This window comes from Schistocerca serialis, chromosome 2, assembly GCF_023864345.2.
Source record: "Schistocerca serialis cubense isolate TAMUIC-IGC-003099 chromosome 2, iqSchSeri2.2, whole genome shotgun sequence".
Taxonomy (NCBI): Eukaryota; Metazoa; Arthropoda; class Insecta; order Orthoptera; family Acrididae; genus Schistocerca; species Schistocerca serialis.
This window is the reverse complement of record NC_064639.1, coordinates 804,659,058-804,672,211: the sequence shown is the minus strand read 5'-3', so window position 1 is coordinate 804,672,211 and position 13,154 is coordinate 804,659,058. Positions and strand designations below refer to the sequence as shown.

The 13,154-nt window shown below is 49.6% G+C and overlaps 14 non-coding genes across 14 annotated transcripts; 9 read left to right on the top strand and 5 right to left on the bottom strand.

The window, feature by feature from the left end:
* Positions 1-569: 569 nt before the first annotated feature.
* Trnav-uac (transfer RNA valine (anticodon UAC)) lies at positions 570-642 on the bottom strand. Its single transcript has one exon. It is a non-coding gene; the product is annotated as a tRNA-Val (tRNA).
* Positions 643-877: 235 nt separating this feature from the next.
* On the top strand, positions 878-949 carry Trnap-cgg (transfer RNA proline (anticodon CGG)). The gene has a single exon. It is a non-coding gene; the product is annotated as a tRNA-Pro (tRNA).
* Positions 950-2,597: 1,648 nt separating this feature from the next.
* Positions 2,598-2,669, top strand: Trnap-ugg (transfer RNA proline (anticodon UGG)). The gene has a single exon. It is a non-coding gene; the product is annotated as a tRNA-Pro (tRNA).
* Positions 2,670-3,270: 601 nt separating this feature from the next.
* Positions 3,271-3,343, bottom strand: Trnav-uac (transfer RNA valine (anticodon UAC)). Its single transcript has one exon. It is a non-coding gene; the product is annotated as a tRNA-Val (tRNA).
* Positions 3,344-3,578: 235 nt separating this feature from the next.
* Positions 3,579-3,650, top strand: Trnap-cgg (transfer RNA proline (anticodon CGG)). Its single transcript has one exon. It is a non-coding gene; the product is annotated as a tRNA-Pro (tRNA).
* Positions 3,651-5,296: 1,646 nt separating this feature from the next.
* Trnap-ugg (transfer RNA proline (anticodon UGG)) lies at positions 5,297-5,368 on the top strand. The gene has a single exon. It is a non-coding gene; the product is annotated as a tRNA-Pro (tRNA).
* Positions 5,369-5,969: 601 nt separating this feature from the next.
* Trnav-uac (transfer RNA valine (anticodon UAC)) lies at positions 5,970-6,042 on the bottom strand. The gene has a single exon. It is a non-coding gene; the product is annotated as a tRNA-Val (tRNA).
* Positions 6,043-6,277: 235 nt separating this feature from the next.
* Trnap-cgg (transfer RNA proline (anticodon CGG)) lies at positions 6,278-6,349 on the top strand. Its single transcript has one exon. It is a non-coding gene; the product is annotated as a tRNA-Pro (tRNA).
* A 1,646-nt stretch (positions 6,350-7,995) lies between these two features.
* Positions 7,996-8,067, top strand: Trnap-ugg (transfer RNA proline (anticodon UGG)). The gene has a single exon. It is a non-coding gene; the product is annotated as a tRNA-Pro (tRNA).
* Positions 8,068-8,668: 601 nt separating this feature from the next.
* On the bottom strand, positions 8,669-8,741 carry Trnav-uac (transfer RNA valine (anticodon UAC)). Its single transcript has one exon. It is a non-coding gene; the product is annotated as a tRNA-Val (tRNA).
* Positions 8,742-8,976: 235 nt separating this feature from the next.
* Trnap-cgg (transfer RNA proline (anticodon CGG)) lies at positions 8,977-9,048 on the top strand. The gene has a single exon. It is a non-coding gene; the product is annotated as a tRNA-Pro (tRNA).
* A 1,654-nt stretch (positions 9,049-10,702) lies between these two features.
* On the top strand, positions 10,703-10,774 carry Trnap-ugg (transfer RNA proline (anticodon UGG)). Its single transcript has one exon. It is a non-coding gene; the product is annotated as a tRNA-Pro (tRNA).
* A 601-nt stretch (positions 10,775-11,375) lies between these two features.
* Trnav-uac (transfer RNA valine (anticodon UAC)) lies at positions 11,376-11,448 on the bottom strand. The gene has a single exon. It is a non-coding gene; the product is annotated as a tRNA-Val (tRNA).
* A 235-nt stretch (positions 11,449-11,683) lies between these two features.
* Trnap-cgg (transfer RNA proline (anticodon CGG)) lies at positions 11,684-11,755 on the top strand. The gene has a single exon. It is a non-coding gene; the product is annotated as a tRNA-Pro (tRNA).
* The last annotated feature ends 1,399 nt before the right edge of the window (positions 11,756-13,154 follow it).

The window sequence follows — 13,154 nt, the reverse complement described above, 5'->3', positions numbered from 1 at the left end:
ACTCAGCCCCGGTTGCAGCTCCTCAATGAAGAGTTGACGCCTGTTATAGCACGTGGATATAACAAGAATGCGGCACCAGTAAAGTACGTAGGTGGAATTCGGTAGAAAGGCAGACGGTAATTTTGCATGCAACGGAAAACAAGGTTGTCTTTGCGGGATATGTGCACCGTGAGTGGAGATTCAGCTTAATTGTGCGACAGTCTACCCTCATCTTACTAGCGACGGCAACAACCAAGGGGTGGCATGTAAGATTGAGCGTGGCTAAGAGTTTCTCATTATTAGTTTGCATCACACTTTGACAGAGCTGTGACAAGGCGAGTAGGGTGAGCTCAGGAAAGCCAGTAGCAAGCGCACTTGAAGTAGCCCTGAAGAACCGGATTATAAATTTTGCCTGCCATAATGGAGCTAGGGGCGTTCTCAGTTACCAAATACCGGTGCAATAAGAGAGCAACAGTATTTGACAGTAAAATGACGCCCTATCCGTCTAGCATACAACATTGCTTGTCTCTGCATACGCGGACGTGAGGTCATCTCGGAAATGAAATCCGAAATGTAGATTAAAATTGTTGTGTTCCCGCCCGGGATCGAACCGGGGACCTTCTGCGTGTAAAGCAGACGTGATAACCGCTACACCACGGAAACAACGGTCATTTTCATGTACCACCCGGAGACTCGTAATAGCAACAGTTTCTCTTCTGTGTTAGCAAGGGCATCGGCTACGAGCTCCCTCCGATTCGTGAAGTTCCTGTAGTAAAAGACGTCGATGGAAACAATCTAACCGCGACAGACAGGGAGAACGCTGGCTGAGCTGCAGCCCTACATGGTGAGGCCATCAAAGGTGGCGTCATTCACATGCAGTGCGTTTTCGGAACGAATAGGCTCGTTGGTCTAGGGGTATGATTCCTGCTTCGGGTGCAGGAGGTCCCGGGTTCAAATCCCGGACGAGCCCTTGCGTTTTGTACAACGGTGTGGTAACAAATCGCATGGCGGCGGCTGTTTCGCGCATTTCCAGGCCTCCAAGTCAGCGCTAAAATCCGACAACCAGTTCTGAAACCGTTTCATGTTTCATTTGAGCCATGTGCACCCTGCTGATGGAACGTTTGCAGTTGATTTAAATGAACACAGTAGAGATCGTAGCAAGTGTCTTGCTGAGTGCGACGAAAACGGGTTTCCGCCCGCAATCGAGCCGGGGACCTTCTGCGTGTTCGGCACGGCGCCTGGGCTCGGCGGCAGCTGCTGCTCTTTCCTTCCTTACGAGATACCGTCGATTCGCGCAGTCGTTATTGCAAAAGATGTCACCAAAGGCAATCGCTTCGTTAGCGGCACTTTGCCTGGGCTCGGCGGCAGCTCTACATGGAGGCACCAGCAGCTCAGCCAGGCCGCCGCCGGCACCGGTGCGCCACAGCGCAAGGAGCCGGCGGCCGCCCTGCAATGCCCCTGTCGTTGCATATTCCACCCGCCTCATATCCTCTCCATGTCTGACTCACTACCCCAAATGACACTGCAGTCGACGTGCTTATTACTATCGCTTTTGGAAGAACCAAGGCGCAGTATTCTAGTGTCGAACCGGTACTGCAAATTGGGATTAAGCAAAAATTTATTGTGTGGTCGAGCGACAGCCTCGGCTCGCTCTTCCTACATGATCGCTTCTTGTGCGGAATAATTCCTAGCTCGCCGATGGCTTCAGAGTTGGTCTTCTCGAAGTTTTGCTTTCGCAATGCATTCCGCAATCTTTTCGTTATGAGTTGTGTGCTTCGGTTTCCCGACTTTCTTGTGTTTAGTGCGTTTGGCTTCTCTTAACCCTTAGCCACCGCTTGCCGAAATTTCCACACTATCATCTGTCGACCTGCAGAGCTCGATGAAGGCCTCGCGGCCGTTCCTGAGCTCGTGGAACGGTCGAATCTGTAGTTGTTTCCAGATCTCTCCCACACAACGGCCTCCCAGAAGCTTGGATTACAGAAGTATGCCACTACTCCCAGCCGGAGATTCACGATTGAAAGCAGAATGACATGAGCTACACGCAGCTCCGAAATTTTTTTTTTTTTTTTTGTGTCTGACCTACTTTGAAAGACTTTGTAGTCGACTTACTTACTACTATCGCTGTTGGAAACCAGGTGATAACCGCACAGTATTTTAGAGACGATCAGGTAATGAAAATTTAGAATAAGTAAAACAGTATCAAAAGAAGTTGTGTGGTGGAGCAGCACATGCAATTCACGCTTCCTAGATAATCGTTACTGCATAGAATAATTCTTTTGTCTGCGGCGTCTTCAGTATCCGTCTTCTGGAAGTTTTGCTTGCAGTATATTGTGCAATCTTTTCGTTATGAGTTGGTGCTTGGTTTCCCGATGTTCTTTTGTTTAGTGCATTCGCCTTCTCTTAACCCTGAGAAAGCACATACCGAAACTGAGGCACTGCCGGCTGTTCATAAGCAGTGCTCGATGAAGTTATTTCGCTTTTTATTCGTTGCCTTTAATATTCTTCTCATCAGTGGTGAGTGCTGCCTGCAGAAAGCGTTTATCTTGCGAATTCGCGTGAAAGTTTGTGTTCCCTGTGAGGCCCACTACTTGGGATTAACTTGACTGCTCCAGCCAGGTGGCTCGTTGGTCTAGGGGTATGATTCCTGCTTTGGGTGCAGGAGGTCCAGGGTTCAAATCCCGGACGAGCCCTGCCATTTTGACCGTGATGAAGAGTAGGTGGAACTCAGCCCCGGTTGCAGCTCCTCAATGAAGAGTTGACGCCTGTTATAGCACGTGGATATAACAAGAATGCGGCACCAGTAAAGTACGTAGGTGGAATTCGGTAGAAAGGCAGACGGTAATTTTGCATGCAACGGAAAACAAGGTTGTCTTTGCGGGATATGTGCACCGTGAGTGGAGATTCAGCTTAATTGTGCGACAGTCTACCCTCATCTTACTAGCGACGGCAACAACCAAGGGGTGGCATGTAAGATTGAGCGTGGCTAAGAGTTTCTCATTATTAGTTTGCATCACACTTTGACAGAGCTGTGACAAGGCGAGTAGGGTGAGCTCAGGAAAGCCAGTAGCAAGCGCACTTGAAGTAGCCCTGAAGAACCGGATTATAAATTTTGCCTGCCATAATGGAGCTAGGGGCGTTCTCAGTTACCAAATACCGGTGCAATAAGAGAGCAACAGTATTTGACAGTAAAATGACGCCCTATCCGTCTAGCATACAACATTGCTTGTCTCTGCATACGCGGACGTGAGGTCATCTCGGAAATGAAATCCGAAATGTAGATTAAAATTGTTGTGTTCCCGCCCGGGATCGAACCGGGGACCTTCTGCGTGTAAAGCAGACGTGATAACCGCTACACCACGGAAACAACGGTCATTTTCATGTACCACCCGGAGACTCGTAATAGCAACAGTTTCTCTTCTGTGTTAGCAAGGGCATCGGCTACGAGCTCCCTCCGATTCGTGAAGTTCCTGTAGTAAAAGACGTCGATGGAAACAATCTAACCGCGACAGACAGGGAGAACGCTGGCTGAGCTGCAGCCCTACATGGTGAGGCCATCAAAGGTGGCGTCATTCACATGCAGTGCGTTTTCGGAACGAATAGGCTCGTTGGTCTAGGGGTATGATTCCTGCTTCGGGTGCAGGAGGTCCCGGGTTCAAATCCCGGACGAGCCCTTGCGTTTTGTACAACGGTGTGGTAACAAATCGCATGGCGGCGGCTGTTTCGCGCATTTCCAGGCCTCCAAGTCAGCGCTAAAATCCGACAACCAGTTCTGAAACCGTTTCATGTTTCATTTGAGCCATGTGCACCCTGCTGATGGAACGTTTGCAGTTGATTTAAATGAACACAGTAGAGATCGTAGCAAGTGTCTTGCTGAGTGCGACGAAAACGGGTTTCCGCCCGCAATCGAGCCGGGGACCTTCTGCGTGTTCGGCACGGCGCCTGGGCTCGGCGGCAGCTGCTGCTCTTTCCTTCCTTACGAGATACCGTCGATTCGCGCAGTCGTTATTGCAAAAGATGTCACCAAAGGCAATCGCTTCGTTAGCGGCACTTTGCCTGGGCTCGGCGGCAGCTCTACATGGAGGCACCAGCAGCCCAGCCAGGCCGCCGCCGGCACCGGTGCGCCACAGCGCAAGGAGCCGGCGGCCGCCCTGCAATGCCCCTGTCGTTGCATATTCCACCCGCCTCATATCCTCTCCATGTCTGACTCACTACCCCAAATGACACTGCAGTCGACGTGCTTATTACTATCGCTTTTGGAAGAACCAAGGCGCAGTATTCTAGTGTCGAACCGGTACTGCAAATTGGGATTAAGCAAAAATTTATTGTGTGGTCGAGCGATAGCCTCGGCTCGCTCTTCCTACATGATCGCTTCTTGTGCGGAATAATTCCTAGCTCGCCGATGGCTTCAGAGTTGGTCTTCTCGAAGTTTTGCTTTCGCAATGCATTCCGCAATCTTTTCGTTATGAGTTGTGTGCTTCGGTTTCCCGACTTTCTTGTGTTTAGTGCGTTTGGCTTCTCTTAACCCTTAGCCACCGCTTGCCGAAATTTCCACACTATCATCTGTCGACCTGCAGAGCTCGATGAAGGCCTCGCGGCCGTTCCTGAGCTCGTGGAACGGTCGAATCTGTAGTTGTTTCCAGATCTCTCCCACACAACGGCCTCCCAGAAGCTTGGATTACAGAAGTACGCCACTACTCCCAGCCGGAGATTCACGATTGAAAGCAGAATGACATGAGCTACACGCAGCTCCGAAATTTTTTTTTTTTTTTGTGTCTGACCTAGTTTGAAAGACTTTGTAGTCGACTTACTTACTACTATCGCTGTTAGAAACCAGGTGATAACCGCACAGTATTTTAGAGACGATCCGGTAATGAAAATTTAGAATAAGTAAAACAGTATCAAAAGAAGTTGTGTGGTGGAGCAGCACATGCAATTCACGCTTCCTAGATAATCGTTACTGCATAGAATAATTCTTTTGTCTGCGGCGTCTTCAGTATCCGTCTTCTGGAAGTTTTGCTTGCAGTATATTGTGCAATCTTTTCGTTATGAGTTGGTGCTTGGTTTCCCGATGTTCTTTTGTTTAGTGCATTCGCCTTCTCTTAACCCTGAGAAACCACATACCGAAACTGAGGCACTGCCGGCTGTTCATAAGCAGTGCTCGATGAAGTTATTTCGCTTTTTATTCGTTGCCTTTAATATTCTTCTCATCAGTGGTGAGTGCTGCCTGCAGAAAGCGTTTATCTTGCGAATTCGCGTGAAAGTTTGTGTTCCCTGTGAGGCCCACTACTTGGGATTAACTTGACTGCTCCAGCCAGGTGGCTCGTTGGTCTAGGGGTATGATCCCTGCTTTGGGTGCAGGAGGTCCCGGGTTCAAATCCCGGACGAGCCCTGCCATTTTGACCGTGATGAAGAGTAGGTGGAACTCAGCCCCGGTTGCAGCTCCTCAATGAAGAGTTGACGCCTGTTATAGCACGTGGATATAACAAGAATGCGGCACCAGTAAAGTACGTAGGTGGAATTCGGTAGGAAGGCAGACGGTAATTTTGCATGCAACGGAAAACAAGGTTGTCTTTGCGGGATATGTGCACCGTGAGTGGAGATTCAGCTTAATTGTGCGACAGTCTACCCTCATCTTACTAGCGACGGCAACAACCAAGGGGTGGCATGTAAGATTGAGCGTGGCTAAGAGTTTCTCATTATTAGTTTGCATCACACTTTGACAGAGCTGTGACAAGGCGAGTAGGGTGAGCTCAGGAAAGCCAGTAGCAAGCGCACTTGAAGTAGCCCTGAAGAACCGGATTATAAATTTTGCCTGCCATAATGGAGCTAGGGTCGTTCTCAGTTACCAAATACCGGTGCAATAAGAGAGCAACAGTATTTGACAGTAAAATGACGCCCTATCCGTCTAGCATACAACATTGCTTGTCTCTGCATACGCGGACGTGAGGTCATCTCGGAAATGAAATCCGAAATGTAGATTAAAATTGTTGTGTTCCCGCCCGGGATCGAACCGGGGACCTTCTGCGTGTAAAGCAGACGTGATAACCGCTACACCACGGAAACAACGGTCATTTTCATGTACCACCCGGAGACTCGTAATAGCAACAGTTTCTCTTCTGTGTTAGCAAGGGCATCGGCTACGAGCTCCCTCCGATTCGTGAAGTTCCTGTAGTAAAAGACGTCGATGGAAACAATCTAACCGCGACAGACAGGGAGAACGCTGGCTGAGCTGCAGCCCTACATGGTGAGGCCATCAAAGGTGGCGTCATTCACATGCAGTGCGTTTTCGGAACGAATAGGCTCGTTGGTCTAGGGGTATGATTCCTGCTTCGGGTGCAGGAGGTCCCGGGTTCAAATCCCGGACGAGCCCTTGCGTTTTGTACAACGGTGTGGTAACAAATCGCATGGCGGCGGCTGTTTCGCGCATTTCCAGGCCTCCAAGTCAGCGCTAAAATCCGACAACCAGTTCTGAAACCGTTTCATGTTTCATTTGAGCCATGTGCACCCTGCTGATGGAACGTTTGCAGTTGATTTAAATGAACACAGTAGAGATCGTAGCAAGTGTCTTGCTGAGTGCGACGAAAACGGGTTTCCGCCCGCAATCGAGCCGGGGACCTTCTGCGTGTTCGGCACGGCGCCTGGGCTCGGCGGCAGCTGCTGCTCTTTCCTTCCTTACGAGATACCGTCGATTCGCGCAGTCGTTATTGCAAAAGATGTCACCAAAGGCAATCGCTTCGTTAGCGGCACTTTGCCTGGGCTCGGCGGCAGCTCTACATGGAGGCACCAGCAGCCCAGCCAGGCCGCCGCCGGCACCGGTGCGCCACAGCGCAAGGAGCCGGCGGCCGCCCTGCAATGCCCCTGTCGTTGCATATTCCACCCGCCTCATATCCTCTCCATGTCTGACTCACTACCCCAAATGACACTGCAGTCGACGTGCTTATTACTATCGCTTTTGGAAGAACCAAGGCGCAGTATTCTAGTGTCGAACCGGTACTGCAAATTGGGATTAAGCAAAAATTTATTGTGTGGTCGAGCGATAGCCTCGGCTCGCTCTTCCTACATGATCGCTTCTTGTGCGGAATAATTCCTAGCTCGCCGATGGCTTCAGAGTTGGTCTTCTCGAAGTTTTGCTTTCGCAATGCATTCCGCAATCTTTTCGTTATGAGTTGTGTGCTTCGGTTTCCCGACTTTCTTGTGTTTAGTGCGTTTGGCTTCTCTTAACCCTTAGCCACCGCTTGCCGAAATTTCCACACTATCATCTGTCGACCTGCAGAGCTCGATGAAGGCCTCGCGGCCGTTCCTGAGCTCGTGGAACGGTCGAATCTGTAGTTGTTTCCAGATCTCTCCCACACAACGGCCTCCCAGAAGCTTGGATTACAGAAGTACGCCACTACTCCCAGCCGGAGATTCACGATTGAAAGCAGAATGACATGAGCTACACGCAGCTCCGAAATTTTTTTTTTTTTTTGTGTCTGACCTAGTTTGAAAGACTTTGTAGTCGACTTACTTACTACTATCGCTGTTAGAAACCAGGTGATAACCGCACAGTATTTTAGAGACGATCCGGTAATGAAAATTTAGAATAAGTAAAACAGTATCAAAAGAAGTTGTGTGGTGGAGCAGCACATGCAATTCACGCTTCCTAGATAATCGTTACTGCATAGAATAATTCTTTTGTCTGCGGCGTCTTCAGTATCCGTCTTCTGGAAGTTTTGCTTGCAGTATATTGTGCAATCTTTTCGTTATGAGTTGGTGCTTGGTTTCCCGATGTTCTTTTGTTTAGTGCATTCGCCTTCTCTTAACCCTGAGAAACCACATACCGAAACTGAGGCACTGCCGGCTGTTCATAAGCAGTGCTCGATGAAGTTATTTCGCTTTTTATTCGTTGCCTTTAATATTCTTCTCATCAGTGGTGAGTGCTGCCTGCAGAAAGCGTTTATCTTGCGAATTCGCGTGAAAGTTTGTGTTCCCTGTGAGGCCCACTACTTGGGATTAACTTGACTGCTCCAGCCAGGAGGCTCGTTGGTCTAGGGGTATGATCCCTGCTTTGGGTGCAGGAGGTCCCGGGTTCAAATCCCGGACGAGCCCTGCCATTTTGACCGTGATGAAGAGTAGGTGGAACTCAGCCCCGGTTGCAGCTCCTCAATGAAGAGTTGACGCCTGTTATAGCACGTGGATATAACAAGAATGCGGCACCAGTAAAGTACGTAGGTGGAATTCGGTAGGAAGGCAGACGGTAATTTTGCATGCAACGGAAAACAAGGTTGTCTTTGCGGGATATGTGCACCGTGAGTGGAGATTCAGCTTAATTGTGCGACAGTCTACCCTCATCTTACTAGCGACGGCAACAACCAAGGGGTGGCATGTAAGATTGAGCGTGGCTAAGAGTTTCTCATTATTAGTTTGCATCACACTTTGACAGAGCTGTGACAAGGCGAGTAGGGTGAGCTCAGGAAAGCCAGTAGCAAGCGCACTTGAAGTAGCCCTGAAGAACCGGATTATAAATTTTGCCTGCCATAATGGAGCTAGGGTCGTTCTCAGTTACCAAATACCGGTGCAATAAGAGAGCAACAGTATTTGACAGTAAAATGACGCCCTATCCGTCTAGCATACAACATTGCTTGTCTCTGCATACGCGGACGTGAGGTCATCTCGGAAATGAAATCCGAAATGTAGATTAAAATTGTTGTGTTCCCGCCCGGGATCGAACCGGGGACCTTCTGCGTGTAAAGCAGACGTGATAACCGCTACACCACGGAAACAACGGTCATTTTCATGTACCACCCGGAGACTCGTAATAGCAACAGTTTCTCTTCTGTGTTAGCAAGGGCATCGGCTACGAGCTCCCTCCGATTCGTGAAGTTCCTGTAGTAAAAGACGTCGATGGAAACAATCTAACCGCGACAGACAGGGAGAACGCTGGCTGAGCTGCAGCCCTACATGGTGAGGCCATCAAAGGTGGCGTCATTCACATGCAGTGCGTTTTCGGAACGAATAGGCTCGTTGGTCTAGGGGTATGATTCCTGCTTCGGGTGCAGGAGGTCCCGGGTTCAAATCCCGGACGAGCCCTTGCGTTTTGTACAACGGTGTGGTAACAAATCGCATGGCGGCGGCTGTTTCGCGCATTTCCAGGCCTCCAAGTCAGCGCTAAAATCCGACAACCAGTTCTGAAACCGTTTCATGTTTCATTTGAGCCATGTGCACCCTGCTGATGGAACGTTTGCAGTTGATTTAAATGAACACAGTAGAGATCGTAGCAAGTGTCTTGCTGAGTGCGACGAAAACGGGTTTCCGCCCGCAATCGAGCCGGGGACCTTCTGCGTGTTCGGCACGGCGCCTGGGCTCGGCGGCAGCTGCTGCTCTTTCCTTCCTTACGAGATACCGTCGATTCGCGCAGTCGTTATTGCAAAAGATGTCACCAAAGGCAATCGCTTCGTTAGCGGCACTTTGCCTGGGCTCGGCGGCAGCTCTACATGGAGGCACCAGCAGCTCAGCCAGGCCGCCGCCGGCACCGGTGCGCCACAGCGCAAGGAGCCGGCGGCCGCCCTGCAATGCCCCTGTCGTTGCATATTCCACCTGCCTCATATCCTCTCCATGTCTGACTCACTACCCCAAATGACACTGCAGTCGACGTGCTTATTACTATCGCTTTTGGAAGAACCAAGGCGCAGTATTCTAGTGTCGAACCGGTACTGCAAATTGGGATTAAGCAAAAATTTATTGTGTGGTCGAGCGACAGCCTCGGCTCGCTCTTCCTACATGATCGCTTCTTGTGCGGAATAATTCCTAGCTCGCCGATGGCTTCAGAGTTGGTCTTCTCGAAGTTTTGCTTTCGCAATGCATTCCGCAATCTTTTCGTTATGAGTTGTGTGCTTCGGTTTCCCGACTTTCTTGTGTTTAGTGCGTTTGGCTTCTCTTAACCCTTAGCCACCGCTTGCCGAAATTTCCACACTATCATCTGTCGACCTGCAGAGCTCGATGAAGGCCTCGCGGCCGTTCCTGAGCTCGTGGAACGGTCGAATCTGTAGTTGTTTCCAGATCTCTCCCACACAACGGCCTCCCAGAAGCTTGGATTACAGAAGTATGCCACTACTCCCAGCCGGAGATTCACGATTGAAAGCAGAATGACATGAGCTACACGCAGCTCCGAAATTTTTTTTTTTTTTTTTTTTTTTGTGTCTGACCTACTTTGAAAGACTTTGTAGTCGACTTACTTACTACTATCGCTGTTGGAAACCAGGTGATAACCGCACAGTATTTTAGAGACGATCAGGTAATGAAAATTTAGAATAAGTAAAACAGTATCAAAAGAAGTTGTGTGGTGGAGCAGCACATGCAATTCACGCTTCCTAGATAATCGTTACTGCATAGAATAATTCTTTTGTCTGCGGCGTCTTCAGTATCCGTCTTCTGGAAGTTTTGCTTGCAGTATATTGTGCAATCTTTTCGTTATGAGTTGGTGCTTGGTTTCCCGATGTTCTTTTGTTTAGTGCATTCGCCTTCTCTTAACCCTGAGAAAGCACATACCGAAACTGAGGCACTGCCGGCTGTTCATAAGCAGTGCTCGATGAAGTTATTTCGCTTTTTATTCGTTGCCTTTAATATTCTTCTCATCAGTGGTGAGTGCTGCCTGCAGAAAGCGTTTATCTTGCGAATTCGCGTGAAAGTTTGTGTTCCCTGTGAGGCCCACTACTTGGGATTAACTTGACTGCTCCAGCCAGGTGGCTCGTTGGTCTAGGGGTATGATTCCTGCTTTGGGTGCAGGAGGTCCAGGGTTCAAATCCCGGACGAGCCCTGCCATTTTGACCGTGATGAAGAGTAGGTGGAACTCAGCCCCGGTTGCAGCTCCTCAATGAAGAGTTGACGCCTGTTATAGCACGTGGATATAACAAGAATGCGGCACCAGTAAAGTACGTAGGTGGAATTCGGTAGAAAGGCAGACGGTAATTTTGCATGCAACGGAAAACAAGGTTGTCTTTGCGGGATATGTGCACCGTGAGTGGAGATTCAGCTTAATTGTGCGACAGTCTACCCTCATCTTACTAGCGACGGCAACAACCAAGGGGTGGCATGTAAGATTGAGCGTGGCTAAGAGTTTCTCATTATTAGTTTGCATCACACTTTGACAGAGCTGTGACAAGGCGAGTAGGGTGAGCTCAGGAAAGCCAGTAGCAAGCGCACTTGAAGTAGCCCTGAAGAACCGGATTATAAATTTTGCCTGCCATAATGGAGCTAGGGGCGTTCTCAGTTACCAAATACCGGTGCAATAAGAGAGCAACAGTATTTGACAGTAAAATGACGCCCTATCCGTCTAGCATACAACATTGCTTGTCTCTGCATACGCGGACGTGAGGTCATCTCGGAAATGAAATCCGAAATGTAGATTAAAATTGTTGTGTTCCCGCCCGGGATCGAACCGGGGACCTTCTGCGTGTAAAGCAGACGTGATAACCGCTACACCACGGAAACAACGGTCATTTTCATGTACCACCCGGAGACTCGTAATAGCAACAGTTTCTCTTCTGTGTTAGCAAGGGCATCGGCTACGAGCTCCCTCCGATTCGTGAAGTTCCTGTAGTAAAAGACGTCGATGGAAACAATCTAACCGCGACAGACAGGGAGAACGCTGGCTGAGCTGCAGCCCTACATGGTGAGGCCATCAAAGGTGGCGTCATTCACATGCAGTGCGTTTTCGGAACGAATAGGCTCGTTGGTCTAGGGGTATGATTCCTGCTTCGGGTGCAGGAGGTCCCGGGTTCAAATCCCGGACGAGCCCTTGCGTTTTGTACAACGGTGTGGTAACAAATCGCATGGCGGCGGCTGTTTCGCGCATTTCCAGGCCTCCAAGTCAGCGCTAAAATCCGACAACCAGTTCTGAAACCGTTTCATGTTTCATTTGAGCCATGTGCACCCTGCTGATGGAACGTTTGCAGTTGATTTAAATGAACACAGTAGAGATCGTAGCAAGTGTCTTGCTGAGTGCGACGAAAACGGGTTTCCGCCCGCAATCGAGCCGGGGACCTTCTGCGTGTTCGGCACGGCGCCTGGGCTCGGCGGCAGCTGCTGCTCTTTCCTTCCTTACGAGATACCGTCGATTCGCGCAGTCGTTATTGCAAAAGATGTCACCAAAGGCAATCGCTTCGTTAGCGGCACTTTGCCTGGGCTCGGCGGCAGCTCTACATGGAGGCACCAGCAGCTCAGCCAGGCCGCCGCCGGCACCGGTGCGCCACAGCGCAAGGAGCCGGCGGCCGCCCTGCAATGCCCCTGTCGTTGCATATTCCACCTGCCTCATATCCTCTCCATGTCTGACTCACTACCCCAAATGACACTGCAGTCGACGTGCTTATTACTATCGCTTTTGGAAGAACCAAGGCGCAGTATTCTAGTGTCGAACCGGTACTGCAAATTGGGATTAAGCAAAAATTTATTGTGTGGTCGAGCGACAGCCTCGGCTCGCTCTTCCTACATGATCGCTTCTTGTGCGGAATAATTCCTAGCTCGCCGATGGCTTCAGAGTTGGTCTTCTCGAAGTTTTGCTTTCGCAATGCATTCCGCAATCTTTTCGTTATGAGTTGTGTGCTTCGGTTTCCCGACTTTCTTGTGTTTAGTGCGTTTGGCTTCTCTTAACCCTTAGCCACCGCTTGCCGAAATTTCCACACTATCATCTGTCGACCTGCAGAGCTCGATGAAGGCCTCGCGGCCGTTCCTGAGCTCGTGGAACGGTCGAATCTGTAGTTGTTTCCAGATCTCTCCCACACAACGGCCTCCCAGAAGCTTGGATTACAGAAGTATGCCACTACTCCCAGCCGGAGATTCACGATTGAAAGCAGAATGACATGAGCTACACGCAGCTCCGAAATTTTTTTTTTTTTTTTTGTGTCTGACCTACTTTGAAAGACTTTGTAGTCGACTTACTTACTACTATCGCTGTTGGAAACCAGGTGATAACCGCACAGTATTTTAGAGACGATCAGGTAATGAAAATTTAGAATAAGTAAAACAGTATCAAAAGAAGTTGTGTGGTGGAGCAGCACATGCAATTCACGCTTCCTAGATAATCGTTACTGCATAGAATAATTCTTTTGTCTGCGGCGTCTTCAGTATCCGTCTTCTGGAAGTTTTGCTTGCAGTATATTGTGCAATCTTTTCGTTATGAGTTGGTGCTTGGTTTCCCG